The sequence below is a fragment of the Pelodiscus sinensis genome, chromosome 8 (genome assembly GCF_049634645.1).
Source record: "Pelodiscus sinensis isolate JC-2024 chromosome 8, ASM4963464v1, whole genome shotgun sequence".
NCBI lineage: Eukaryota > Metazoa > Chordata > Testudines > Trionychidae > Pelodiscus > Pelodiscus sinensis.
This window is the reverse complement of record NC_134718.1, coordinates 16,647,960-16,675,823: the sequence shown is the minus strand read 5'-3', so window position 1 is coordinate 16,675,823 and position 27,864 is coordinate 16,647,960. Positions and strand designations below refer to the sequence as shown.

The 27,864-nt window shown below is 42.9% G+C and overlaps 2 long non-coding RNA genes across 2 annotated transcripts; one reads left to right on the top strand and one right to left on the bottom strand.

Annotated features, from left to right (window-relative positions):
• Window positions 1-25: 25 nt before the first annotated feature.
• On the bottom strand, window positions 26-21,177 carry LOC112547478 (uncharacterized). The gene is made up of 3 exons (XR_003091213.2): window positions 21,001-21,177; window positions 5,965-6,044; window positions 26-729 (listed from the first exon to the last, which is right to left on the bottom strand). It is a non-coding gene; the product is annotated as an uncharacterized LOC112547478 (long non-coding RNA).
• On the top strand, window positions 21,160-27,864 carry LOC112547481 (uncharacterized). Its single transcript, XR_003091215.2, has 3 exons — window positions 21,160-21,197; window positions 25,542-25,664; window positions 27,653-27,864. It is a non-coding gene; the product is annotated as an uncharacterized LOC112547481 (long non-coding RNA).

Genomic DNA, 27,864 nt, shown 5'->3' with positions numbered 1-27,864 from the left:
ACGCAAAGAAGTACATGACAATGGACACTACTCAAAATACTTGTTGGCAGACTCCTCCATGAGCCCAAGGTCAGAATAAGAATAGACACTGAATTACTTTTTCACCCCCACAAATGGTCAGTCTCTGGATTATGGCTCAGAGTACATTAGTGGGACATCATGGGAAAGCTTACATTGTCTCTGTGCTTTTGGTGTGGATGAATCAAGAGCGTCATCTTCGAAGACTATTGCTAAAATTGACAAACAGAAAATGAATCCAGCACCTCCCCTAATTTGGATTATTTTCCTTCCCTCCTGTTGTATTAAGTTAGATACAATGGAGGAGCCCAAAGAGTCAAAGACATGACAGCAATCTGTTACATGCCAATATTAAATACAGTTAAAGAAGGTTGAGGGTTTGGTAAAAAGACCTCAGCCTGCTTAGTACCAGGGCATAAAACACCTACTACAAATCTCTTTAAGAACTGTATCAGAATCTTTAAGATAAGAAGGGAATTCCCCCAACCCTGAAACAGTTAAGATATTTGAAATGTAAGGTCATACATAAGGCTTTCATATTAAAAATCCCTTGTTCCCTTTCCATTTAGTTGTGGAGGCATTCTAGAAGGAGACTCCCTGTCTGACAGTCTTTTAGGAGTTAGGAATTTTTTTGAGAAAAGAGGAATGGGTTGGAGCTGTTAGTGCTGAATCTTCTCTCTTTTCCAAGAAGGCAGAAGCTGGCAAACACACCTAGAAATGGAGAGAAAAGAAAACCAAGGTTTGAAAATACAGCTTCTGTTTCAGATGTTGAGTCTCACTTGCCATCTCACTGCCAGAGAAATACAGCCACAGCCGAAAGTCATATTAGACATCGAGACTCGTGTCAGCATTGGGCTAACAGGGCATTGCTCTGAGCTGCCTTTCTGGTCACAGTCTCCCAACAGTGTTGCAAATACACACTTTTGGCTGACTAAGCCAGACTAACTAACTGGGGGATAGCTCAGTGGTTTGATCATTGGCCTGCTAAACCCAGGATTGTGAACTCAATCCTTGAGGGGAGTCATTTAGGAAACTGGGGCAAATCTGTCAGGGATAGTACTTGGTTCTGCTGTGAGGGCAGGGGACTAGACTTGATGATGTCTCCAGGTCCATTCCAGCTCTGTGAGATCAATAGTTATATCTCCATATATTTTAACTCAAGAGAAGGCAAAGAAGAGGGATAGGAAAGAATACAAATATGGTAGGGAAGGAAAAGGACACAAGAGGTGCATGTGAAAGTCTCACATCAAATTTGGATTTGGGATTTAGCTAGATGATCAGGGCTGTAAATACAATTTTAAAAGTTAACCATTTAAACAATTAAAAATATCATTTAAATGGTTAACTCTGACTAAATAGCTGGGGCCACTCCAGCTGCCTGTAGTTAGCAGTTAAGGTAGTTAACCAGAAAGACTAATGTTGCCCATTAATCAGTTAATCTTTTACATACAGGCAGTCCCCGGGTTATGTACAAGATAGGGACTGTAGGTTTGTTCTTAAGTTGAATTTGTATGTAAGTCGGAACTGGTACATATTGTAGGGGAAACTCTAGCCAAACATTTCTCCAGAGCTCAGTTTTATTCTCCCACACCTCACTTCCCTCAGTCCTTTATTCTCAAGCTGAGGTGTCTGCTGAGAAAAGCCGCTCCGCGTCTCCCTGCTCTGCTGGGGGGGGAGAGGGGGCCGCTAGCTTCGCGTCTGCCTGGTCTGCTGGGGAGAAGCAGCTAGTGCGGGGTTGCTTCACCCCGTTTGTAAGTAGGGATCCGATGTAAGTCGGATCCATGTAACCCAGGACTGCCTGTATTTGATAGACATGGTGGTTGTTATCTAGGTCTTCCCCTCTGACGTGGCCTGGTCAGGATTCCTCTCAGGATTAGGATAAAGAAAGTCCAAATCTGATATAGTGGATCCTGGGGTCCCAGGAAATAGGGGTTGTGAGAGCCCTTGTGAGAAATCACACTCCTTCTTGTTCTGTCTTTCAGTCAACCAGTATTGCCTCTGTCAATCAGTTTTTCCTCCCCTTGTCTCTTGTTAAAAACACCACAAGGGAGCAGTGGGTGGAATAGTGTATCCCCTTTTCATTTAGGCCTAGTCATTACGCACCAATTTCTGGTCTACACATCTCTTGGTTTAGAGATGGATATGGGCACTCCTTGGATTGTATCAGTAGGCCTTGCAGTGAAGACTAATTCAGCCAGTGTTCTTTTTGTACCTTTTCCCATCAGTATTTATAGATTATTGTAGTACTTTATAAGATTTCCCACAGGCTCACAATTGAGGTAATTTTGCAGATTCAATTGTTACAACACCCCCTAAAATCCCTGCTTTACTTGTATCCTATTATATTTAAAACAGCTGTGCTGGTTGAATTGTTTGTGGCAGCCACAGAAGTTCTATTTCCAGATATCTTTCTATACATAAAACCTAGAGCCCCAGAGATGAAATAGTAAATGAACAAATGAATGATAAGCAATAGGTTTTTTCCCTTGTACAAGATACATAAGAAAACATAGTCCTTGCCCCAAGAATTTTGTAACCTAAGGCCCCAACCCTGCCATCGCTTCACCCATTGATATAAATTGGGCATAAATTTCTGTAAGCATGGACAAGTCTGCAGGATCATGGCCTAAATAAACAGCCAGCATTAGTCAGACACTGGCATTAAGAGAACCAAAGAAAGGTTCCATATTAGGATATTCTGTCAATATAAAAGTTTTAGGGATGCCATTTTCAAATGCAATGTAGGCCAAATTCCCAGTGAAAATCAAAGGCATTTGGAACCTCAAGCCACATATATCCCATTTTCAAAAGTGACTTAGGAGCCAATGTGCTATGGAAAATTTTAGCCGAAAACCTTATTTCAGCCATTTGTCATTACTAAGAACAGCTTCTCTCCCATGTCCCTTGCCAAGAACTATTAAAATGAAGACTCAATTCTCCGGTGTTTTCCTGGGCAGATTGATAGCAACACAGTACTTAATATGAGTATCTAACCACTGAAATGTTAAATTCTTGAGATTTTACTCTTCATTTTATTTTTCTTTTAAAGCTGAATAAAAAAGGAATTACATCATACATTTATAGGTCATGAAAGAATTCAATTTTTAATGCATTCCAATTATCCACATTTACTCTGTGATAACAGAGACGAGCATTACTGGTTTATCAGCCTCTTCCTCGTAATTTTACCTCGTGGGATTATTATATTGCTTAAGTACCCACAGGATAATTATTTTTCTGTTCAAATCTTTAATCCTAGTTATTTATTTTATTAAACTTCAAGAGCTCAGACATGAATCTATGTTATAAAATGCCTTATTTTTGTGGGTGCTCAATGCCAGACAAAGTGAAGGAACATTTAATGCATATAAATTCTATGTTCTGGTGTTGAACCAAGAGAAAGCAAGCAATTGTAAAAGCTCACATTTCCCCTAAAATACTGTCTCCCAATACAACTCCAAGTGTACAGGTTGATTTTTGCCACATCTGCCATGGAGCCCTGGATTACATGGTGTCTACCAGGGATATGTGTTTGTTTGTATAACTGTTATTGTTAATTATCTAACCCTGGTGACACTTGGGTATTTTTGTGCATGACTGGGTGGCTGGCTATGATGCTAAACAACTGTAAAGTTCAACTGAAAAGATGAGCATTGGAGACTAATGGGGCAGGTCTGCAAGTTGGCATAAATGATCACAGCACCATGGAAGCAGGTACTAAGCAGTAAAATTGCAGGAATAGAAAGATGCCCACCAGGGAATTTCCAGTTGTTGTAATTCCCTAAGTGTTGGTGAAAGTCTCCCGACGCTCAATGTTAAATTAAAGTGGGGAAGGGAGATAAAATTGCTTTGAATACCATTCAGAATCTGTGAATGTGGATTTTCAATTATATTTTCATGGCTTTAGTGGTCTTTGCCATGAATTCTTAAATCTGCCATATAGAAAAAAATCATCTAGGAGTGATGGATAAGGGAGCAGGACCCAAAATATTATAGAACACCTATGCTACACATGGGAAAATGCTGTAAAAGCATTTGTAAATAGTCACTTAAATTACTCAGTGAATTAATTTCAGCCAAGTTAGTGAGTCCCTTTTTCATAGAATCATAGGGTGGAGAGACCTCAGGAGGTCATCATGTCCAACACCCTGCCCAAAGCAGGACCAATCCCAATTAAATCACCCCAACCTGGGCTTTGTCATGACAGGCTGAAAACCTCTCGGGATGGAGATTCCACCCCCTCCCTAGGTAACCCATTCCATTGTCTCACCACCCTCCTAGTAAAATAGTTTTTCCTAATATCCAACCTACACCTCCCCCACTGCAACTTGAAACCATTGCTCCTTGTTCTGCCATCTGTCACTACTGAAAATAGCCTCTCTCCATCTTCTTTGGAACCTCCCTTCAGGAAGTTGAAGGCTGCTATCAAATCCCCCCTCACTCTTCTCTTCTCTAGACTAAATAAGCCCAAATCCTCAGCCTCTCTTTGTAAGCCAAGTGCTCCAACCCTCTAATCATTTTGGTTACATTCCACTGGACTTTCTCCAATGCGTCCACTTCCTTTCCCTAATGGGCGCCTCAGAATTGGATGCAATACTCCAGATGTGCTGGCAGTGCTCATCCTAATGCAGTCTAATGTGCAGTCAGCATTCTTGGCTACAAAAGCACTTTGACTCATATCCAGCTTCTGATCCACTATTATCCCAAAGTCCTTTTGTGCCAAACTGCTGCTTAGCCAGTCCATCCCCAGCCTGTAGCAGTGCTTGGGATTCTTCCTTCCTAAGTGCAGGATCCTGCATTTGTCCTTCTTGAACTTCATCAAAGTTCTTTTGGCCCAACCCTCCAATCTGTCTAGGTCAGTCTAGATCCTATCCCTACCCTCCGGTGTATTTACCTCTCCCCCTAACTTAGTTTCATCTGCAAACTTGCTGAGGGTGGAACCTAAGGTTACCAGAGGCTTTCAAAAAAATACCGCAAAACACTTGATCTAAGATGGAGGGGAGCGGAGCGTACCGGCTGGGAGGGGAACTGGGCAGACCGGGAGGAGGTTAGGGGCAGCAGGGCTGGCCAGGGGAGATTGGGGGAGGGGAACTGGATGGCGGGGAGTAGGGCTGGCCAGGAGGGGGTTGGGGGGAGTGGGGCTGGCTGGGGGAGATCGGTGGGGGAACTGGCTGGTGGGAATCAGGGCTGGCCGGGAGGTGGTTGAGAGGAGTGGGGATGGCCAGGGGGGAACCGGCTGGCAGGGAGTGGGGCTGGCCTGGGTGCACACAGATCCTAGGGTGCTGCCTGTCCCACGCACAGCCCTGGCGGGGGTTCACGGGCGAGTCTGGCCCATCCCCTCATCCAGGTCATTAATAAAGATGTTGAACAAAACAGGTCCCAGTACTGACTCACTGATGCCTGACATTGAGCCATTGATTCCTACCCATTGATCCCGACAATCTAGCCATCTTTCTATCCACCTTCTAGTCCATTTAGCTAATCCATACTTCCTTAACTTGCTAGGAAGAATACTTTAGGAGACCATATAAAATACTTTGCTAAGGTCAAGGTATGTCATGTCTACCGCCTTCCCCATGTCCACAGAGCCAGCTACCTCATCATAGAAGGCAATCAGGCTGGTCAGGCACAACTTGCCCTTTGTGAATCCATGTTGAATATTCCTGATCACTTTCCTCTCTGCCAAGTGCTTCAATATTGATTTCACAAGGATCCCCTCCATGATTTTTTGGGGGACTGAGGTAAGATTGAGGTCAGAAGTTCCCTGGATTCTCCTTCTTCCTTTTTTTAAAAGATGGCTACTGCATTTGCCTTTTTCCATGAGTTTTCAAAAATAATAGCCAATGGTTCTGCAGTCACATCAGCCAACTCCCTCAGTACCCTTAGATGTATTAGATCCTGTCTCATGGAATTGCATATGTCAAACTTTTCTAAATAGTTTTTAACCTGTTCTTTCTCCACCGAAGGCTGCCCGCTTCCTTCGAATTCTGTGTTGTCTAGTGCAGTCATCCGGGAGCTGACCTTGTCTGTGAAGACCAAGGCAAAAAAGCACTGAGTACTTCACCTTTTCCCACATCATCTGCAATGAGTTTACCTCCCTCATCCAGTAAGGTTCTCCCCACCTTCCCTGACCACCCTCTTATTGCTAACATGCCTGTAAAAACCTTTCTTGTTACCCTTCACATTCTTTGCTAGCTGCAATTCCAATTGTGCTTTGGCCTTCCTGATTACACCCCTCATACTCGAGCAATATATAGTCACCTGTCCAAATGTCCACTTCTTGTCAGCTTCCTTTTTGTGTTTAAAATCACCAAGGATTTCACTGCTAAGCCAAGCTGGTCACCTACCACATTTTTATTCACTTTCCAGGGAGTTTGGGATTATTGAATCAAGGAAAGTGAATTTCAAATGCACAAGAGTTTAAAGGAAACTTATGACATTTCAATATATAATCCGCAAGTGCTTGACCCTTCTTGAAACTGGAAACAGACTATCTATGTGAATTATCTGAGCAAATCACAGTTAACTAACACAGGGTATGTCTACACTACAAAGTTAATTCGAACTAACGGACGTTAGTTTGAATTAACTTTGATAGGTGCTACACTAGCGCTCCGCTAGTTCAAACTTAATTCGAACTAGAGGAGCGCTTAGTTCGAACTAGGTAAACCTCATTCTACGAGGACTAAGCCTAGTTCGAACTTACTAGTTCGAATTAAGGGGTGTGTAGCCCCTTAATTCAAACTAGTGGGAGGCTAGCCCTCCCCAGCTTTCCCTGGTGGCCACTCTGGCCAACACCAGGGAAACTCATCTGACCCCCTCCCAGCCCCGGGCCCCTTAAAGTGGCACAGCCTGGCTACGATGCCCGTGCCAGGTGCAAGCCTGCCAGCACCCAGCTAGCAGACCCTGCACCTGGCACGGCTCGAAACAGCCACCCGATGCCCCCCAGCCCTCCCCCTCTTCCCGGGACCAGGCTGGTGGCTCCCGGGAGCTTACCCGGGACCGCCAGAGGCGGGCACCCGCCTGGTCTAGTGCAGACCTCTTGGACCTCGTCCATGACCTCCGCACTAGGCACAGGAAAGCAGCCGTCTAGGGCAGGATAGCTGCCAGCCTGGCCACCCAGGAGCAGGTGTGCATGAAAATCAAGGTGGTCCACTGAGACCCCCCGACCCTGAGCCCTGAGCTTACAATGGCCATACTGGGTCAGACCAAAGGTCCATCTAGCCCAGTAGCCTGTCTGCCGACAGCGGCCAACCCTAGGGACCCTGGAGGGGATGGACCGAAGACAGTGACCAAGCCATTTGTCTTGTACCATCTCTCTCCAGCCTTCCACAAACTTTGGTCAGGACACCACTCCTACCCCCTGGCTAATACCACTCCATGGACCCAACCTCCATCACTTTATCTCACTTCTCTTTAAACTCTGTTCTAGTTCTAGCCTTCACAGCCTCCTGCAGCAAGAAGTTCCACAGGTTGACTCTTTGCTTTGTGAAGAAGAACTTTCTGTTATTAGTTTGAAGCCTGCTACCCATTCCTTTCCTTTGGTGTCCTCTAGTCCTTAAATTATGGGAACTAATGAAGAACTTTTCTGTATGCACCTTCTCCACCCCCCTCGTGCTTTTATAGACCTCTATCATATCCCCCCTCCATCTCCTCTTTTCTAAGCTGAAAAGTCCCACTCTCTTTAGCCTCTCTTCTTATGGGACCTGTTCCAAACCCCTCATCATTGTAGTTGCCCTCCCCTCTCCCACCCTCTCTCTTCCTCTCTCCCACCTACTTTTCCCAGTCTCCCCCAGTTTTGTTCAATAAAGAGAGATTCTATTTTTGAACACAATTGTCCTTTATTTTGTACATCAGGAAGGGGGGCTAGGGAAGGGTAAGTGAAAGGAGGTGAGGGAGGAATGGGGTACGAGCCCCTGATGGGGAGGACTGGGCTGGCTCTGCGGGCTTCTGGAGGTGGAACCTCTCCTGCAGCCCCCCAATTGTCCCCTCTCCCCAGATGGCAGCCTGCAGCAAGTGCAGCCGGTCTGATGGCCGAGTGCTGTGATGTGCCCAGTGTGGGTACTCCGGGCAATCCAAGCCAGGACTGCTTTGCAAGCGGGGCACCCTGAGAACTGTTTGTCTGGGGTGGGGGTTGGGTCCCTTTAAGCACAGCCCTTGGCTAGCCTGAGACAGCAGCTCCACGCTCTAAGTCCTCATCTGATGCCCTGGCGGCACTGCTTCCGGCCATCCTTAAGCCTGGTTCAGGGTCCACTTAATGTGGACATGCTAGTTTGAATTAGCAAAACGCTAATTCCAACTAGTTTTTTAGTCTGGATCCGTTAGTTCGAATTAGCTTAGTTCGAATTAGCGCTGTAGTGTAGACATACCCACAGAGACACAATCCTGAAAGTGCAGAGAACTATAGTGATGAACCATCCACAGGTTAAAAAAAAAAAGAAAAAAAGAGAAACCCCACCATTGATTTCTTTCAAATAATGAAGTAATTATTCTAGGATTTCATGATTTGCTAATAGTTATTCCATGTGTGGAGAAAAACAAAATTGAATCACTAAATTGTTCATTCCTAGTTGCAAAGTCAGCTATAGTGTACACTAACTGCATGTTGGAGATGTGTAACAGTTTTATCACCATGGGTTTGACTAGACCACAGAACTTTTCTGGGATACGGCGGTATCCAGGAAATGCTCTGCCATGTCCAAGGAACATGTCTGCTTTTCTGAAAAAAATGTCAGTACAGCAGATGCTTTTTTTTGGCATCCCTGTAAACCTCATATAATGAGGAAGAAGGGATAATAGAATCATAGAGCAGAGTGCTGCAGGTTTCAGTTGGCTATATCCTGAAGACAACTAAGTGTTTTCAACATTGGGGAGGCCTAGGAAATATAAAGTATCCCACTGGTAAAAAAAAATTAAATTTGTAGGCTCATCTTACTGACTCAAATTCATTCAGGAATAAAAATGAAAAGGCAAAATGTATAGTTTTCAAATACTTTATTTTCCATGATACCAATGACAAAGGTTAAGGTATAATCCTTTTCCATCTGGGCTTTGTAATAGAAACCCTAGCCAATCACTCATTATAGCTGCTCTTTGGATGGGGACTCATTGAAGTATGACCATGCTTCCAGGCACCTCTACCGTAATGAGAAACAAGAATGGATTTTCTGTGAATGAGATTATAAGCATGAAAACTAGATGCTGTATCAAACTGCAAAGTATTGTTTGTCACAAAACTAATCACCTTTTGAAATGTGCAGTTTTGTACAATGTACATGTTTGCAAAAGTAGACGATAGCAACTGGATGCCTGTCAGAACTGGAAAACAAAGCTCCAATATCCATTTCTCATGGCACTTTCTGGAAAAATTTATTATAGTTCAACACTTTCCAGGCTGCAAGGAATTTCCTCTCCCCTTGACCCGTTTCTCCTCTAAGAAGTGCTATCTAACTCCATGTGGTCTCTTCTACTTTGCATGGTCTACTATGGCACTATCCAAGTAAGAAAGGAAGAGCTGGAAAGGAATACACATGGGGTTGTAAAGATTCTATCCTCACGGCAGTTTCAATGACATGGACCCTCAAATCCAATGTGAGTCCGAATCCAAATTTTACCAGAGTTTCTGTGTGTTCAGATTTGATCTGCTTATCTAATAAAACAGAGCTTGATCCAGAAGTTAAGTTAAGATCTGAATGTTGAGGTAAACTTCTTCCAGTATTTGAGTTCATCTCACATTCCAACATATTTACCACTATATAATGAAACAAAGAAATATATTTACATTGGAAAACACATTCAAGTTGGAAGATATTTCCCCTCTGCCAGGGATAAGAGCCATTAAATTTCCTCTCAACACAAGAAGACACTTTGAAAATATTTAAGTGTTTAAAGGGGGATTGAGTCTTAAATGCTAAGGTGCAAATCTCTCCTATAAATGTGCATCACCTGTGAGTTCGTTTTTATTGAAATCAATAGAACAATGTCAATTTTCACCAGCTGAGAATCTGATTCTCTGTTCTCTACTGCAAGGTTAATCATTCAGACAGACCATAGCTCGTAATGGTAAGAGAGGCCTTACAGCCCTTCAGAATGTATTGGTTGTTTCTGCTGAATTTTCTCATGATAAAATATAAAACTGGGATTAGAGGGATTCAGCTGCTTAGATTTTGATATTGTGGAGGAACAGTGGGAGATTTGTGAGAGCTTGGTACAACCCACTTGGAAAACCAACATCCTCTTCTTTTTAAAGTTCACAAAGCATCTATAAGGGGGGGGCATTATTAAGATTAAAACAATGAAATGCTATAGTGGTACATTCGCAAAAGTACATCTAAAGCCACATGGAAGTTTTCACTTGGAGGATGTCTTTGAAACTTAAAAAGCCAAGTTCTAGCTTCAGTTATTTCTCTTAAAAATCCTACAGATTTAAATGAATGTGACTTTTTAAAATATTAACATAAAGAACAAATGTTTATTTATACTCCTCGGCTGTGTCTAGACTGGCAAGTTTTTCCACAAAATCAGATGATTTTGCGGAAAAACTTGCCAGCTGTCTACACTGGCCACTTGAATTTCCGGAAGAGCACTGACGATCTCATGTAAGATCGTCAGTGCTTTTCCGGAAATACTATGCTGCTCCCGTTTGGGCAAAAGTCTTTTTCCGAAAGACGTTTGCCCAAAAGGGCCAGTGTAAACAGCACAGTAGTGTTTTCCGCAAAAAAGCCCCGATCGCGAAAATGGCGGAAAACTTTTTTGCGGAAAACCACGTCTAGATTGGCCATGGACGCTTTTCCGCAAAAAGTGCTTTTGCAGAAAAGCATCCTGCCAATCTAGACGTGCTTTTCCGAAAATGCTTTTATCGGAAATTCATGCCAGTGTAGACGTAGCCCTCCAGTTCAATCTGTAAAAACTGACTGATTTTAAGTTATTAAAGCAATGTAGATTGTAACAATCCTACTCAACAGAACTTAATTATCTCATATTTTAGATGAAGAAAGTAGCTACTGAGCATTGATGGACAATGTCTTCCAAGAGAAATGTATTACACAATTTCTATGCACAGCAGGCAGCCCAAAATACATATTGGAAAAAACTTTATAAAAACCTTATAAAGTATTAAAATATTACTTTATAAAGTATTAAAAAGAGATTTAACTGCAGGAAACTGGACAGACATTTTTAAAAAGCTGCCTGCGCACATTTATGACATATCAATGGCTCAAAATGAGTCTTTAAGTTTAAATAATGGAGATTTTAACAATAATTTATATAAAACCATGATGTAATCTATCTATCTATCTATCTAGAGTGTGTCTGTCTGTGAGTCTGTTCAAGAACTCTTTCTAAACGTTAAAAGCTAGGGCCACTAAATTTGGTATGTAGTTTCCTTTTCTAACTTAAAGCAAGGTCAGGGTTTGGATGTGCCTGGTTTGGACAATTGGAAGCCCCATAGAAAAGGACTGTTTTCCATAACATGCAAGGGGAGGGGCTGCTGTTTGGAGGGACCTGATCTGAGAGTGACCACGAGGGTAGCGAGCACACACGGGAAAGATATCCTGCATGGTGTCCACTGGGGAAGCCATACCACCAAGAGAGTGGCCAGCAGGACTAGGGCTCCACTATCTTGCCTGCCAGCACACTAAGTACTCCCTCGTGCCTCTTAGCCACTGCACTGGGGGGGGGGGGAGGGAAGAGTAGGAGAAAAAATGGTCTGTGGTGGCTGGAGGAGGGGCAAGGGGAGAAAAAAGTCCCTGGCAACATGGAGATGCTGGAGGGGAGACAGAAGGCCCCTGATGTCTGATGGGGTTAGGGGGAGAGAGAGAGGATGTCTTGGGGTAGAGGAAAGATCCATGTCCCCATCCTGAGCCGCCCCTCCCCTCCAACCCTCATCCTTGCACACACACCCCGTACACTCCGCTTCCGGCACTCCCTCCCCTACATCCCCAAAGCCCTGCCCTAAAGCCTGCACATGCCTCACCACCAGCCACCTGCCCTGAAGGATCCAGGCAACACTGGGTAAGTCAGCTCGTAGAGAATATTTTATAACAAATTCTTGGGGTAAATAATGTTTTCTTACCTTCCCTTTTAAAATTAAATTAAAAACACTCTGAAAAAATTAAACAAACACACTTAAAACACATGGGCAGGAGCATTAGGATCAATCTTGAGAAGAGCACATTCAAACAAAGAGAAAACATAGGAAGCATTGGTTATTCTTTCACAGCCTGTTTTTGAAAGGTACTGTTTCTCCTTCATAGCCCATCCTTTCCTGTTCATGGATCCTACCAGAAAGTCAGAATTCTGTTGTCATGGATCTATTACGGGTAGCATAAATAACAAAACTCTGGCCATGCCCCATGGGTCTCATGCTACTGGTGTGTAATGTTAGTCTCAGAGGCTTGCTCTGGCCCTTCGCACGGCCTCTTTCTTTTTTATAAGAGGTAGGGTCCACAGTTTACTGAGCCATACTCATCATAGGCTAGTTCATGGTTTTGGGGTGAAAAGTCCATTATAGTCCTGGTCTTCCATTTCAGGCAGTCTCTATGTTGGCATAGGGGAAGTTTGGGGGGAACCTGGGCCCACCCACTCCTCTGGGTTCCAGCTCAGGGACCCGAAGGCAGCAACAACAGACAGGATAGTTTTTACTTCTGATCAGACGGCTTTTTCCCTGGGCCACTTCCTTCAAGCAACCTCTCCAAGGCTACGTCTAGACTGGCATGATTTTCCGGAAATGCTTTTAACGGAAAAGTTTTCCGTTAAAAGCATTTTCGGAAAAGAGTGTCTAGATTGGCAGGACGCTTTTCCGCAAAAGCACTTTTTGCAGAAAAGCATCCGTGGCCAATCTAGACGCGCTTTTGCGCAAAAAAGGCCTGATCACCATTTTCGCGATCGGGGCTTTTTTGCGGAAAAGAAATCTCTGCTGTCTACACTGGCCCTTTTGTGCAAAAGGCTTTTGGAAAAAGACTTTTGCCCGAACGGGAGCAGCATAGTATTTCTGGAAAAAGCACTGATTTCAGACAGTAGGAAGTCAGTGCTTTTGCGGAAATTCAAGCGGCCAGTGCAGACAGCTGGCAAGTTTTTCCGGAAAAGCGGCTGATTTTCTGGAAAAACTGGCCAGTCTAGACACAGACCAAGTGCTTCCCCCGGGACCTTCTAGCCAGTTTCTAGCTAGTGTGTGTACACACACACACACACACACACACACACACACACACACACACACTTCTTGTTGTACCACCTGTCCTCCTTCTGGTCCATCTCTTACCTGGGGGAAACCTTTTAAAGCAGTCTCATTGGCTTTAATTGGCTGCAGGCGTTTAATGATTTGCCTGAGGGAGCAAGCTTATTAACTAGCCCCAGGTGTGTGTCTGCCTTCATTTTGTGGCAGCAGTCTCTAGGAGTTTACTCTGGGAAGAGAAAGCCAGGGTGCTGGTTTGGGTCTGTCACAATATGTATTGCATGCGCAAACTTGAGCATATCATACTAACATTACAGGTGTGATTACTTATGGGATGCACATTTGGGATCACAAACATTGCCCACTCCAAAGGTTAGCCCCGTGTGCTAGTGTTGATTTACATAGGAAAATTTCATGTTTGCATTTCATTATTACCTAGATAGTTTTACATGGAGAAAGGAGCATTTTAGCCAGATATCTTGCCTTAAGGCTCACAAGTAACATTGGAAAGGAATGCATCATCATTTGCCCTATAAGTGTTTTGTTCTCTTCTAAATGGCTTTTGCATCTTTACGATTACTTTATTTGGATACATTCAGTGTAGAACAACAAGCCTTAATGTCTGATTTGGATAACTGAACCCATCAGAGGGCACCCTTCCCATTCCCCCTCCCTGCCCAAAACCTCCCTAAATACAATTACAACACAGACAGGGAAATCCAATTTTGGAAGAGTATCTGTATTCCTCGCTGGGCAGTATTTTACCTAACAGTGCACTATTCATCTGATAGATTAGTTCAGACTAGCAATCTAAACCACAACAGAAGAGTTTAATCTTCATTAAGGGCTTCCTTTGCCCAGGGGACAGTCTAAGGTCTACTAGCACCCTCCCCCCCATCACTATTATGATCCTATCTCTCTCTGGCCTGCTGACATTATCAATGGTCTGTGTCACTTCCTAGGAATGAGTGGAAGAAAAAAAAATACTGAAAACTTAATGGATGAAGGAACATAAGCTAACATAGCACTCCCAACTTCATATGGCGGCAGTAGGGAGGTGATCTATAGCCTGCATGGAATGGAAACCGAAGCATAGAGTCAAAAACTGAAAGCAGGAGTTTAGATGAACCAACTCTGGCTAATAGAGAGTTTAAAGGTAAGAGGGATGTAAAAAGATCGCAAAACGTAGTGGGGAACAGTTCATGGGAGATAGAGCAGTTTGTATCTTTAGCATTCATGACTGTAGTTTTGTAATGAATTTCCATCTAAGTATCTGACGACCCTGACTTCTGAACACATTTGGGGAGAATTTAAAGTTAGATCTAGCCAAGTAATTCTTAGTGAATTATACTTTGATTTATATTTTTCTATTCACAAGTTGTCCTTGAGCAGATTGGCTATATGCACAACTCTTCAGTTCAGGCTTCCTGTCTGAACACTCACCTTGATGAATTCATACTGAGATTTTTGACAAACATTCTCTAACGTTTCATAAAATTCACTGTTTGGGCAGACATTCCTCATTCTGTATAATATTCATGGAAAACAAACAAAATGGCACAAAACTCAGAGGAAGCCAACTCTTTTTATTAATCCAGGCATTACCTATGAAATGCTTTCTGGAGGTCCAGTCAGTTTTATGCCCAGCCAACTAAGACTGATGCCTGTTTATAGCCAGAAGCTTCTGTGCTTATAAAGGATATTGTCAGTGTGGCAGTGATGTACTGTGTTCTGTGCCACATCACGCAGGTCCTTTCATCACCAGATACTATATTATACTATGGAAGATGCTCATGGTTACTATAGTTCATTCATACCGGGATCTGGGACTTTGGTGACAGGATCACAGATACTAGTAACATTCATTTTACTATACAGGCAGTCCCCGGGTTAAGTACAAGATAGGGACTGTAGGTTTGTTCTTAAGTTGAATCTGTATGTAAGTCGGAACTGGCGTCCAGATTCAGCCGCTGCTGAAACTGACCGCCAGTTCTGACTTACATACAGATTCAACTTAAGAACCCCAAGTCCCCAAGTCAGCTGCTGCTGAAACTGATCAGTGGCTGATTCCAGGAAGCCCGGGGCAGAGCAACTGTGCCTCGGGCTTCCTGTAGTCAGCGCTGGTCAGTTTCAGCAGCAGCTGACTTGGGGACGCCTGGGGCAGAGCAGCTGGGGTGCTGCTGGGGTGCTGCTGCCAGAGCAAAGCCTCAGAAGCGCGGGAACCCGCCGCGGCTGCGGCTTTGCTCCCGGTGCCCCTGATCTGCTGGAGACGGTCCCCAGCAGACCAGGGGCACTGGGAGCAGCTTTTCTCGCCCCGGAGGTCGAGGTGGCGGACCGCTGCCTGCGAGCTCCGGGGCGAGAAAGCCCCGTTCGTAAGTGCAGATCCGACATAAGTCGGATCCGCGTAAGTCGGGGACTGCCTGTATATAGGAGAAGGTATCCGAGACAATGTTACAACCTGAGGGTATGTCTACACTACCCCGCTAGTTCGAACTAGCGGGGTAATGTATGCATACCGAACGTGCAAATGAAGCCCGGGATTTGAATTTCCCAGGCTTTATTTGCATAAGCGGGGAGCCGCCATTTTTAAATCCCCGCTGGTTCGAACCCCGTGTAGCGCGGCTACACGGGGCTCGAACTAGGTAGTTCGGACTAGGTGTACTGGTAGTTCGAGGTGTACCGGTAGTTCGGAATAGGAATCCTAGTCTGAACTACCTAGTTCGAGCCCCGTGTAGCCGCGCTACACGGGGTTCGAACCAGCGGGGATTTAAAAATGGCGGCTCCCCGCTTATGCAAATAAAGCCCGGGAAATTCAAATCCCGGGCTTCATTTGCACGTTCGGTATGCATACATTACCCCGCTAGTTCGAACTAGCGAGGTAGTGTAGACATACCCTTGAGTGATATTCAGGTCCAAATATAGGGTCTCGTAGGTTGTTCCATTTTGAAGGAGAAATGGGTGTGTCTGTATTCCCTTATAAAGATTAGATTCTGTTTCCCTGAGTAACATAAGAATAAAGAAGTGCAGGAATTAATTGCTTTGCTTGGTGTTCTAAGCCAGACTTTCCACCCCACACTGTATGCCAGAAACCACTTAGGGCCATGTGCTGCAATTTTCAAGCTGTGTCTGCAGCTTCTTGCTGTTTCTGTGGTGCTTCTTTTGTCCTCTCTCTTTGGGTTCTTTCTTCACCCTGAATTCCCCTACACCGTTACACAAACAATGATCTGCTGAGCCCCTGCCCATGTGTCCCAAGTCGTTGGGCTTTGGTCAGAGAGCTGAACTTGTCTTTTGAATGCTTCACCTTCATCTGGAAAGAACATCAGTGGTTATACCCAACCTATAACAGTAACATTTCTAGAGCCATGATGTGAGCAGTCTGGTTTTCATCTGTTCCCCCAAGCAGGTGGTATGCAATGTTTTTTGCATCACTTGTAAGAATCAGATATTTTGACTACTAGCTAGGTACAGGTGCCTTCCAACACGGTCACTTGGCAAACACGTATTTAGTCAAACACAGCATAAGAGATGCAGCGGTATCCTGCGAGATACATTAGTAAATTGTTTCAGATAATCATAGGCTGGAAGAGACCTCAGGAGGTCGTTGAGTCCAACACCCTGCCCAAAGCAGAACTAACCCCAACAAAATCATCCCAGCCAGGACTTTGTCAAACCGGGATTTAAAAACTCCTAGGAATAGAGATTCCACCACCTCCTTAGGTAACCCATTCCAGTACTTCACCAGTCTCCTAGTGAAATAGTTTTTCCTAATATCCAACCTAGACCTCCCCCACTGTAACTTGAGACCATTGCTCCTTGTTCTGCCATCTGTCACCACTAAGAACAGCCTCTCTCCAACCTTTTTGGAATCTCCCTTCAGGAAGTTGAAGGCTGCTATCAACTCCCCTCTCACTCTTCTCTTCTGCAAACTGAATAAGCCCAAAGCCCTCAGCCTCTCCTCGTAAGTCATATGCTCCAGCCCCCTAATCATATTCATTGCCCTTCACTGGACCATCTCCAATGAGTCCACATCCTTTCTATAATGGAGGGCCCAGACCTGGACACGGTACTCTAAATGTGGCCTCATCAGTGCCGAATAAAGGGGATCACTTCTCTGGATCTGACTAATAAGTGCCAGGCTTTTGTTGCAGATACAATGTCATTATTTTAAAACAACTAGTTTGATTCATCTTGTCTAATTTAGTTATTTCCATACAATTTGGGTCCTTGACATAGTGATTCATTCCTGGATGTGGACAAAGAGGTGAACCCTGAATATTTGTTACCCCAGAAGTTAACGATGAAAATCCCACGATTCCTGTGATAGTCTCTCCAATGCAGAGGTGGTTGGGAAATGGGGATAATTTTCACAAAAGAGTTTTGCAAAGAGGTTTACTTTTGACAGTAGTTAATTTGAAGTTTTTTACCAACTCTACTCCCAGTACACGCACTCCCAGTGTACTACATAGCAACCAACAGCAGAGTATAGAACCATTCCTACAATAGGGCTGCATCATCTACTTTCCATTTAGTTCCCTGTTGCTTGCGGGACCCACTCTCTCAGGCCATGATTGCTGACCAGTACTCATCCAGAGAGCATGCTGTCATAGATTTATCAAAGAGCCCTGGTCTTCTGGTCATAGAAGAATTGTAAACTGGACTGCATGATGGAGAAAGTTGTGATATTACTTCCTTGATTTTAAAAGGTTTAAAAAGACGGAATGGGCTTGATTCTGCATTCACCTACAGCCCGATTAAAGTTAGTGGGGATACAGTGTGAAAGCAAAAGCAAGGCCTATTCTTCACATGCTGCTCCTGCTCATATGAGCATTGAAGCAAATACATCTGCGAGCCTCAAGCTGCTGCTTTTTGCTATCTTTTGCTACTGTTGTGTTGTCCTAATGCTTTAACGAGCTCACTCATGTTTGCCAGGGATGGTACTTGGTCCTGCTGTGAGGGCAGGGGACTGGACTCGATGACCTCTCAAGGACCCTTCCAGTTCTATGAGATTGGATATATCCATATATTATATTACACCACTTCCCACTCTCCTCCATCTTTGTGTTCTCCAGTAGTCCTCCCAGTTCTGGGGATTAGCACAGAGTGTGAGATGCACGAGTACATCCATGCATCTTCCTGGCTATGAGAGCTACAGCATTCCAGTTGCATCCTGCTTGGACATCTCACAATTATGCCAATGGGGTGAGCATCTTGCTGACCCATCAGGGACTGGACTGGGTCCCACAGTGCTAAAAGGATGGGCCTGTCCCTGTGCCCAATCCACAGAGGCTCTGCAGCTACGGGCTTGTAACAGACCCAGATGCTGATTGTTGAGCTCACACTCTACAAAGACATTAGAGGCTGACCAGTGGGCTGCACCAAAACTCCAATGTCTTTAAATTGAGCCATTGTGCCCTGTCCCAATCTACACGCTGTTACCAGGCCAAGGAATTTCTTATGTCAACACTTTCCGGTATGTCGTGTGCAGCTCATAAAGACAGGCTCTAGGGATGGACATGAACATTATGTCTGCCTTCCAACAAAGTAATGATTACTTCATGCGCCTGACCTCACTTCTAAGATGCACTTTTTCATATATCATGTATAATATAGCATCTGGGAGAATGTCCTCCTGTTATTTACCCTCTAAAGAATCTTCCTACACCCAATCTCCTTATTGGTGTATCACTATTTTTTCCCCAAACTAGATTTCCCTATAGTTACTGTAAACAATGCATGCACAAATTTTTACTCTTGTCTACAGTTTTGACATGTTATGTTTCCATGCAACTTGTGCCTATGATTTTGTCATCCTGCCTACCCAAACATATAGACTTTCTGTAGATGTTATATTTCTTTTTGTGTCTGCGCACAGGGAAAAAATGGCCCCACAATGCTTACTTGGAGAAAGAGAGCATTCTAATCTTCTCTTCTCATTTTAGTCTTGCTGCAATCTATTCCCCATGTGTTCGGCTTAGATAGCCAGCACCTTGATACCTCTATAGGAGGCACCTCAGAAAAATCTAAAGCAGACAACTAAACTAGGAAGAAGTTTAATCAGAAATTTAAAAAATAAAATAACTTTGAAAATATCTATGGACAAGAGGATGTGTACAGCTGTGCTCATAACCACCATAAGGTACTTAGGTAGAGAGCTTAGCAAGCTCCTTAATACTTATATTAACCTTTCACCATTATGAAAACCCAGCAGCCCATGAACAAAATTTACTTGTATTTTTTTGTTCCTTGATAACTAAAACCCAAGTGATATTTACTTCCCTATTACAGTTATTATTCAGTAATAGTGCACGAAAGATTTAACACTGTACAAATCCATTTTGCCAAATGTAATTTGCTCATTCAACACAGAGAAGCATTTCCATACCTTAGGTAGTGAAAACACTCCTTTTTACAGTCATATGCTGTTCTCTGACCTCATCACTAACTGCTTAGTTTTGCCTATTCTAAGCTTTCATGCTTCATTGTACTGCCAATTTTAGAAGTTTTTACTTTGCCCTAGGTAGTTTATCACACCCTTTTAAAATATCATTTTAAACATTCACACTTCCGCATTATTGTGCATTTTCAGCCCCATCTCATGTCCCCTTTCCTGTTATAATCATTCTGGATTAACTATTGCACATTGTATTGTCTTCACTAAAAAAAGGTGTATTTTTAAACATTTCATGCAAGAAATCATGTAAAATTCTGTTTCACATGAAGCAAAGTGTTCAAATTAGCATGTTCTTTATTACCAAAACCTCATACTCCAACACATCCAAATGTTAGATGTATTCAGAATCTGAAAGAGTTCCAGCTCTGGATTTTGTAAATGCCCCTTGTTTTTATAAAGGACTGAACCAAAATTCCTGGGATTTGAAAATCCCCAATTGCTCAGAAACCTGATACAAATTTTGTGGCTAAAGCTATGTAAAACAAATCCTTATCTGCAACAACACAGGGGCTAACCCTCTTGTGCTGAAAGTTCTTGTCTACACGAAGGTAAACTATGTTCAAAAGTATTGAAATAAACTCCCTCTAATATAAGCCAGTCAGCACATTGCATTGAATTCATTAGAATGATTTGATTTTTAAATAGAGGAATGAGTAAAATACCAACGTATTGAAATATTTCCTATTTTACATTTGTTCAACATTTGTTTGATCTTTGTTATGAATTTTTAATAGGTGGTGAACAGAATGTGCACATGCAAAGTGTTGGGATATGTAAAAATGAATAGGGGTCTGGAATAGTGGTAAGGGGTTTAGCCATAGTAGGCATTGCTTGTTAAGCATATCATTGATTTTACTAATAACAAATGTAAACCTATGCACTGCCCTAGCCATGCCCCAAAAACCATACTTATAAATATATAACCCACTCCATATATAATCTGCCTTTTTTACTTCTCCATAGCATAACTAATAAAACAAAATACCAAGCAATTAAAGTCAAAGCCTCTAGCCCAAATACCCCACCAACAGAGAGAGAGAGAGAATGCCTAAGCCCTTCTTAATATATATATATATATATATATATATATATATATATATACCCACTTCCTCAGATGAGCTTGAGTGAGATAAAAAGGATTATCAGGAAAAGTTACCAATTATAACAGGAAAAGCTCCTCTGAGAACATGAGTCATATCAGTATTTAGCACAGGTCAGCATCCCAGATAGCTATCTAGACACAGGTTAGGTCAGCCCCCACTGGGAAATCATTGAGAATATTATTTAAATAGCAGCTGATTAACCACGGAAAAAATCTAGATAAACACTGAAAATAGCTAGGTCTGCTCCTTACACTGGAGGTGCTGAGTATTTTCTTTCCTTGCAACACAGCCCACCCGCATGCACAGAATCCTTTCCTTCTTAAAGAGATCCCTGACCCTTCCTGTCTTTCTAATGCTGCAGTCATTTCCATGGCAACAACTTCTGATGTCACAAATAGAATGTTATACAAGTTCAAGCAGGGGATCAGAGGCAGGCAGTGAGGAACAGGTAAGTAATAATCATCAGTTCATGAACCTGCAGAGAGAGAGGAAACAAAACAATCAGTGTTGCCAGTTAAAACGAGAAATATTTTGTATTTGAAATTAAAGTTTGCTGTATTTGTCCATTAAAATTTGCTATTTTTAAAGTGAATCCAGTTTCCAGTAAGAAATGCCAGATTGGCAGTACTTAAGAATGAAGTATTCTGTGCCTAAATATGTGTGGTCATGGCAATTTTCAGTTGATATCTTAATACTGTGCCTAAATCTTCATCAGGTGACCATGTATCTATTCAATATCTATTCAGTCCTTGGCCTGTTAAGATTGCCTTATGGAGTGGCTTTTATCATCTATTGCAGGGCATTAGGATATTGTCTACTGCCCTGTGACTCAAAGCACACCTCACAAACACCATTGCCATTACTTCTGTATTAAATGTACCTTGTGATGGGGTTGTCTGAAAACCAATAAACTCACTGATCAATTGTGTCTGTGAAATGTGTGTCACAATAAGTTATGCATTCTACCTGTATGAACTTAATTGTTCAAACTAGGCAGCCTTGTTAAAAAGGCCTATATTTAAAAAAAATCATGGTTATATAAATGTGCATATAAATGGTAAACCACCATCAAGACAGCATGGAGAGAAGGCTGCAGAAGCCCTAATAGTTTGCATTTTAGCAAACACAAGTAGGGGATCAGAAGCCTCTTTCACCAGCAGATTTCAGGACACTTTCCTCACGTCTTGCATGAACTTTACTTTGAGAAGTAGCCCTCAGAAAAATTATGGTAAAGATTCGCTGAACTAAAAAGGAGAGGGGTAGAAGACCCCATTGATCTCTTTCACTCAAGACAATGGAATCCGCACCTTTGGACCTCTAAAAGTGATTCTAACTGAAATGGAGGGACAATCACCACAGTGCTGGATAAGTGAATTAAAAAAAAAAACACTTGAGCAAACTCGTGAACCAAACCCCGGGGGTATATCTACACTGCAACGCTATTTCAGGATACCGAAGGATCCTGCATCTTCACAGCAAGCCCGTTATTTCAAGCTCACTATTCCGACATCCCTGTAAACCTCATTCTACAAGGAGTAAGGGACATTTTGGAATAGCAATTTATTTCAAAATCTGGTGCTGTTTAGACAGCGCTAACTGACAAAATAAGCTACTTCAAAATAACATCGAAAGAAGATATGCAATTTGCATACCTGAAATTGCATGGCTTATTTCAAGTTACAGTGCAGTGTAGATGCACTCTGAGAGATTAAGTTTAGATGCATGCTTTCACTTTTATTTGCCTGTAACCATTCCAAACTTTATCACTCAGAATTCTGAGTACAAGTTTATCTTTTTAATAAACTGGTTTTACGATTCATCTAAATCAACAGTGCTTTGTTCATACTAAAGTAAAAATCAGATACAATTAATGTGGCAAGGTGGCATGTTGTGACTCCATGGGTATGTCTAGACTATGTGCCTCTGCTGACAAAGGCATGTAAAATAGGCTACCCGACATAGTCAATGAAGCGGGGATTTAAATATCCCCGGCTTCCTTAAAATAAAAATGGCCACTGTGCTGTGCTGGCTCAGCTGATCATTGGCACAGCGTGCGAGTCAAGATGCAGATCAGTCGACAGGGGAAGCCTTTGTCAACCGCTTCTGTAAACCTAGTTCCACGAGGCATAAGGGAGCGGTCAACAAAGGCTTTCCCTTTCGACCGATCTGCATCTTGACTCACACACCGTGCCGACGATCAGTTGAGCCGGCACAGTACGGTGGCCATGTTTATTTTAATGAAGCCGGAGATATTTAAATCCCTGCTTCATTGACTATGTCAGGTAGCCTATTTTACATGCCTCTGTCGACAGAGGCATGTAGTCTAGACATACCCATAAGTGGCAATGGATCTTCTTACTCCTTACGTTGCTGGAACGGGCAAGATATGTCAGAATAAATGGGTCTGGGGAAGGTCTAGACTGCATGCTTGTTGGGATCACCTGCTAACATTAATCAATGTCTGGTACAGATGAAAAGCATCTCAAAACTGCTGGCAGACTGTTGGATTCAAAGTAGTGAAACTAGAGCTGTACTGCCCACAGAATATGAAGTGCATGTTGGATGCTGGGTGTGTGTGGGGTCCAGGCAGAGAGCCACAAGTAGCGGAAGCATTCTGAGGCACTCAAGGTTAAAATACAAGCAGTGTCACACTCATACTGATCTGAATTGCATGTTAAGCATCAAAGAATAACAATTTTTAATCAGTGAAGATATGAGCTGTATTCCTGGAATACAGACCATCCACGCCACATCAGACCATTGGTTTCTGGAAAGCTTATTTTAAAAAACTAAAATGAATCCCACTGTTTCATAACTGCTTAGAGTCGTGGTATTGTATGGCCCCTATACCTCTCCCCACATCATATTTCCTTGTTTGAATGAACTCCACCCTTCAAGAACTAGCATTGCTGCAGGAAACACACTGCATGAATTACCTTAATTACGTGCCCTCCCAGTAAGTGCAACTCCTGGTATCGACAGAGGGCAAGACCCAGTGCATGCAGCTGACACTGGAGTGTCCCCTGAGTATGCTGTCTGCAATACTCAATCAGGCCTATGCAGTCTGATCTCCATTGTAGGAATGATGGCCTTGGGAATGGCAGAGTGAAAGCTCAACCTTTCGCTTCTCTCCACCTTTCAGCTACCTGACCCATTTTGACATTTCCCTATTTTTAGAGACTAGCAGTGACATTTCTATGCAGGATCTGAAGCTGCTCAAAGTCCATTTCACTGTGCATCGAAAGTCTGCTTTTCTACCAGAGAGAAAATGGCATTGGAGCCCCAGAGCAGCTGCATACATTTCAATTGTGAATGCAGGTCCTGGGGAAATTCATCAAATTCAAATCAATGTGGCCTGCATTTGATAGAGGCAACTGAATTCAGGCATAGGAAACAAATCAATGGCAAGACAACCTTGAAAAAAATCTGTAGCTGGAACAAACTAGAACATTGCAGGTCGAGTGAAGATTGCTAGTGTAGTAAACTGGAAAATACATTGAATAGGAGAACACAGAATCGTGAATTAAAGATTTTACTGCAGACCCAAGATATGGGTCAAGAATTTTATTGGACCATAGAAAGATTTGTTTCCATCTTTCCTCTGTGCAGTCACCAGTCTCAAAGACTTTTCCTAGTGGGATAACATCTTTACATTCCATCTGTCCTCTCTGTAAGTCACTTATACTGTATTAAGCTGACATGATTAATTATCCATGGAAGGATTTTCTGGCAAATAGTCTAATTAAACACTTTTGGGCCTCTTATCAAAGGTTATTTTAAATCACTGAATCAGCTGAAAGTAAGCTTTGTAAGATAAAAGATTATGACTGGCTGGAATAAGCAGCGTGAAAGAAAGCTAAATCCTGAATTTGTCACATAAACTTAATTCCGAAGATGTAATAAATTTGGAAAGTATCGAGTATAGGGTTCATTTGCAACAGTCTAAGATATTTAATCTTACAGACTATGCGGGCTAAATAACTGGCAAAAAAGGTGAGGTTGGAAAACATGACCTGTTCTATTAGCAGGTTTTCTTCTCCTTCCCCCTCTCCCTCCACTCTTGAAAAGCAGAAGAAAATCTGCTTCTGGAAACAGCATGCTTTTTTGTTAAGGCTGCTCATTTGTTCAATTTGATAACTTCAGACAGTTTGCTAGGAAAGTGAAAGTAGAAAGGGGAAGGTAACTCTAGGGAAAAAGCAATGAGGGGATGATCAAGGCTATCCAATAACTTCCATTTTGGATAGGATTACCGAGGTCAGTTTATTCATCAGTTTGGAAATGCATGGAAACAGAACGAGCTTCTTTGGAGCACATTGAAAACAGAGCTACTCTGATAAATTTCTAAGCAATTGAATCTTATCAATCACATCACCAAGGTGATAATTAGGCAGGGATAATGTCAGAAACTGGCACAACAGCTCATCCCAGGATCCAGTGTTTAATGACTTGAGAAGTCTAAGGTGACAGTTCTCTGGTGAGAGCTATGATTCAATAGCTTGAATCCTGAAAGTATATTGCACTCCTCTAGCTTCAAGACAGAAACATTTCAGACTGTATCAAAAACCTTCATTCCACTGCAATTTTCTAGCATAATCATGTCACATAAGGAAACCTGTTGTGAAAAAAAAAAGGTGCCGGTATTCCAGGGGAAAAGTTGTTGAGCTCTGACTGGAGGTGCTGGTACTGCGTCTGGAGGTGCTGATACTGCGTACAGGGCAGTACCATCACAAAAAAAGCACTGCTTTGAACTCACCCATTCAACATGTTTAACTGGTTTCTTCCGTACCCACAGATAAATGCTATGAAAGTTTGAGGAGAGGTCAAATCAGATTCAATCTGGGAAGGATTTGGCAACTCTAATTAGAAAACAGCCTAAAGGAAGATATTAACTTTTCATTTTGACTCAGACAAAGAGGTATAATTTCCATTGTACAATGATTGAAATTTTATTTTTAGTAGCACAAATGCAAAAATCAATGTAAACTTGTAAAATATTAAATCTGCTTAAGGCATAAACTTCAGCTAACCTATTCAATAAAGGAGCTGGCACCTGTGGAAAGCACAGGCAGCTGACTCCTTCATATATAGCTCTGATTACTGTCTGGGAAAAAAAAAGCAAGATCACAGTACTAGTTTGGATTAGAAATTTGATGTTAAGCCTTTTGCCTTTAAGTCACTGGCAATCACTATCTGGATGCCAATTTAAATGGCCTTGTGAAATGGGGTATGTCTACACGACCCCCTCATTCGAACTAGGGGGGTAATGTAGTCATTTGGAGTTGCAAATGAAGCCCGGGATTTGAATTTCCCGGGCTTCATTTGCATAAAGCCGGCCGGCGCCATTTTTAAATGCCAGCTAGTTTGGACTCCGTGCCGAGCGGCTACACGCGGCATGGACTAGCTAGTTTGGATTAGGCTTCCTAATCCGAACTAGCTGTACACCTCATTCCAACTCCGAATGACTACATTACCCCCCTAGTTCGAACTAGGGGGGTAGTGTAGACATACCCTTGAAGATTCTAGTAGGCTAGGGTATGTCTACACAGCAACATCATTTCAAAATAACAAGCACTATTTTGAAATAACTTAGCAGGTAGTCTACATCAGGCCTGCACAACATGCGGCCCACAGGGGCTCACTGTGTGGCCTGTGCCAACTACGGGAGGTGCAGCCCCATCCGATCCACCGGCCGGCCGGAGGAGCAGAGTGCTGCCGGGGAGAGGGAAGTGTGGTGATTCTTGCTGCCGGGCTGCCTGCATGCAGCTCCAGTGCAAGGAGGAAGGGCGTGAGCAAGAAAGTGGGATGTCGGCAGATGCCAGGATGCTGACATGATGTGGCATCGTGACGTCACGGGCCAGCAACTGCCGGATTCAAAAAGGCTCTGGCAGCCCCACAACCTGGAAGGCAGACACCAGGTAGGGGAGGGGAAGTGGCTTGTGCTGAGGGGAGGGGGGCAGATCAGGAGAAAGGAGAAAGCACTAAGGGGTAGGGTAAAGGAGAGGCAAATGCCAAGGGGCCAAGTGGAGACATGGGTGGGGGTTTTTTTGTTTGGAAAAATTTTTAGCCCACGTTTTCGGTATTTTTTGGGAAAGCATCCCTCCTTGCGGCCCGCGGCTGTTTTCTTTGGAGTAATATGGCTCTCGCCGCTTTCTGAGTTGTGCAGGCCTGGTCTACATAGCAGGTAGTTTTTTCAAAATAACGTCGAAATACTGTCAAGCTGGAGAACTTCTTACTCTGACTCCTGTAATCCTCATTATACAAGGAGTAAGCCAAGTTGGAGAAAAATAAGTGCTGTGTACATGCTCCCAATTTTGAAATAAGCTATTTCGAAATAAGCTACTCAATCAACGTAGCTCAATTTGCATAGCTTATTTCGAGTTAAGCCCTGCTGTGTAGACACACGCCCAATGGCCAGATCACAAAAATTCTCCCAGACCATCAAAAGTAGTTTCTTCTCGTCCCCCAGATTCAGAGCAGACACAAACTGGCAATACATTTTAATGAGCATAGGAATTGCCATTCAAGAACTGACTTTGATCTTCAGATGTATTGATCCAGAATCTTTCATAATTAACAATTCTTTTATTCTTTAAATAAATGGCAGTCTGGTAGAATACAGAAAAGGGGATTTAAAAAAACAAAAACAGGCTGTTCCAATAATGAAGTGTTTGTCTTTTCAGAGTTTACAGCAATGTAAATACCCAGATTGTATATACTGACTTAGTTGTATTGAGATCAATGAAGCTACCTGTACTTACACCAGTGTAAGAGGAGGCTTGGAAAACATGGTCCACAGAGTCACATGAAAATCTAATTGTCAAGTTATCCTCCAAGACCTCATTGTAAATGTTACCTGAAAATGATAGGGAGTATCAGATTCCAAAGTAATTGTTTGCCTTTCAGCTATCAGCCATTGGAGAAGATTATTTGTGGTTTGCATCTGGCTGCAAAGAATATGCTATAGATCAAGAAGTGGGTGCTTGGCATTGTGCCACTGCAGTAAAACATTATGGAACAGACAACTCACAGCTGCAGAACTGACTTTTCTGATTGTCCTGTCACTGTAGAAATTCTTATCTGTATGCCACTGAAGGAAATAAAGATATGATAACTAA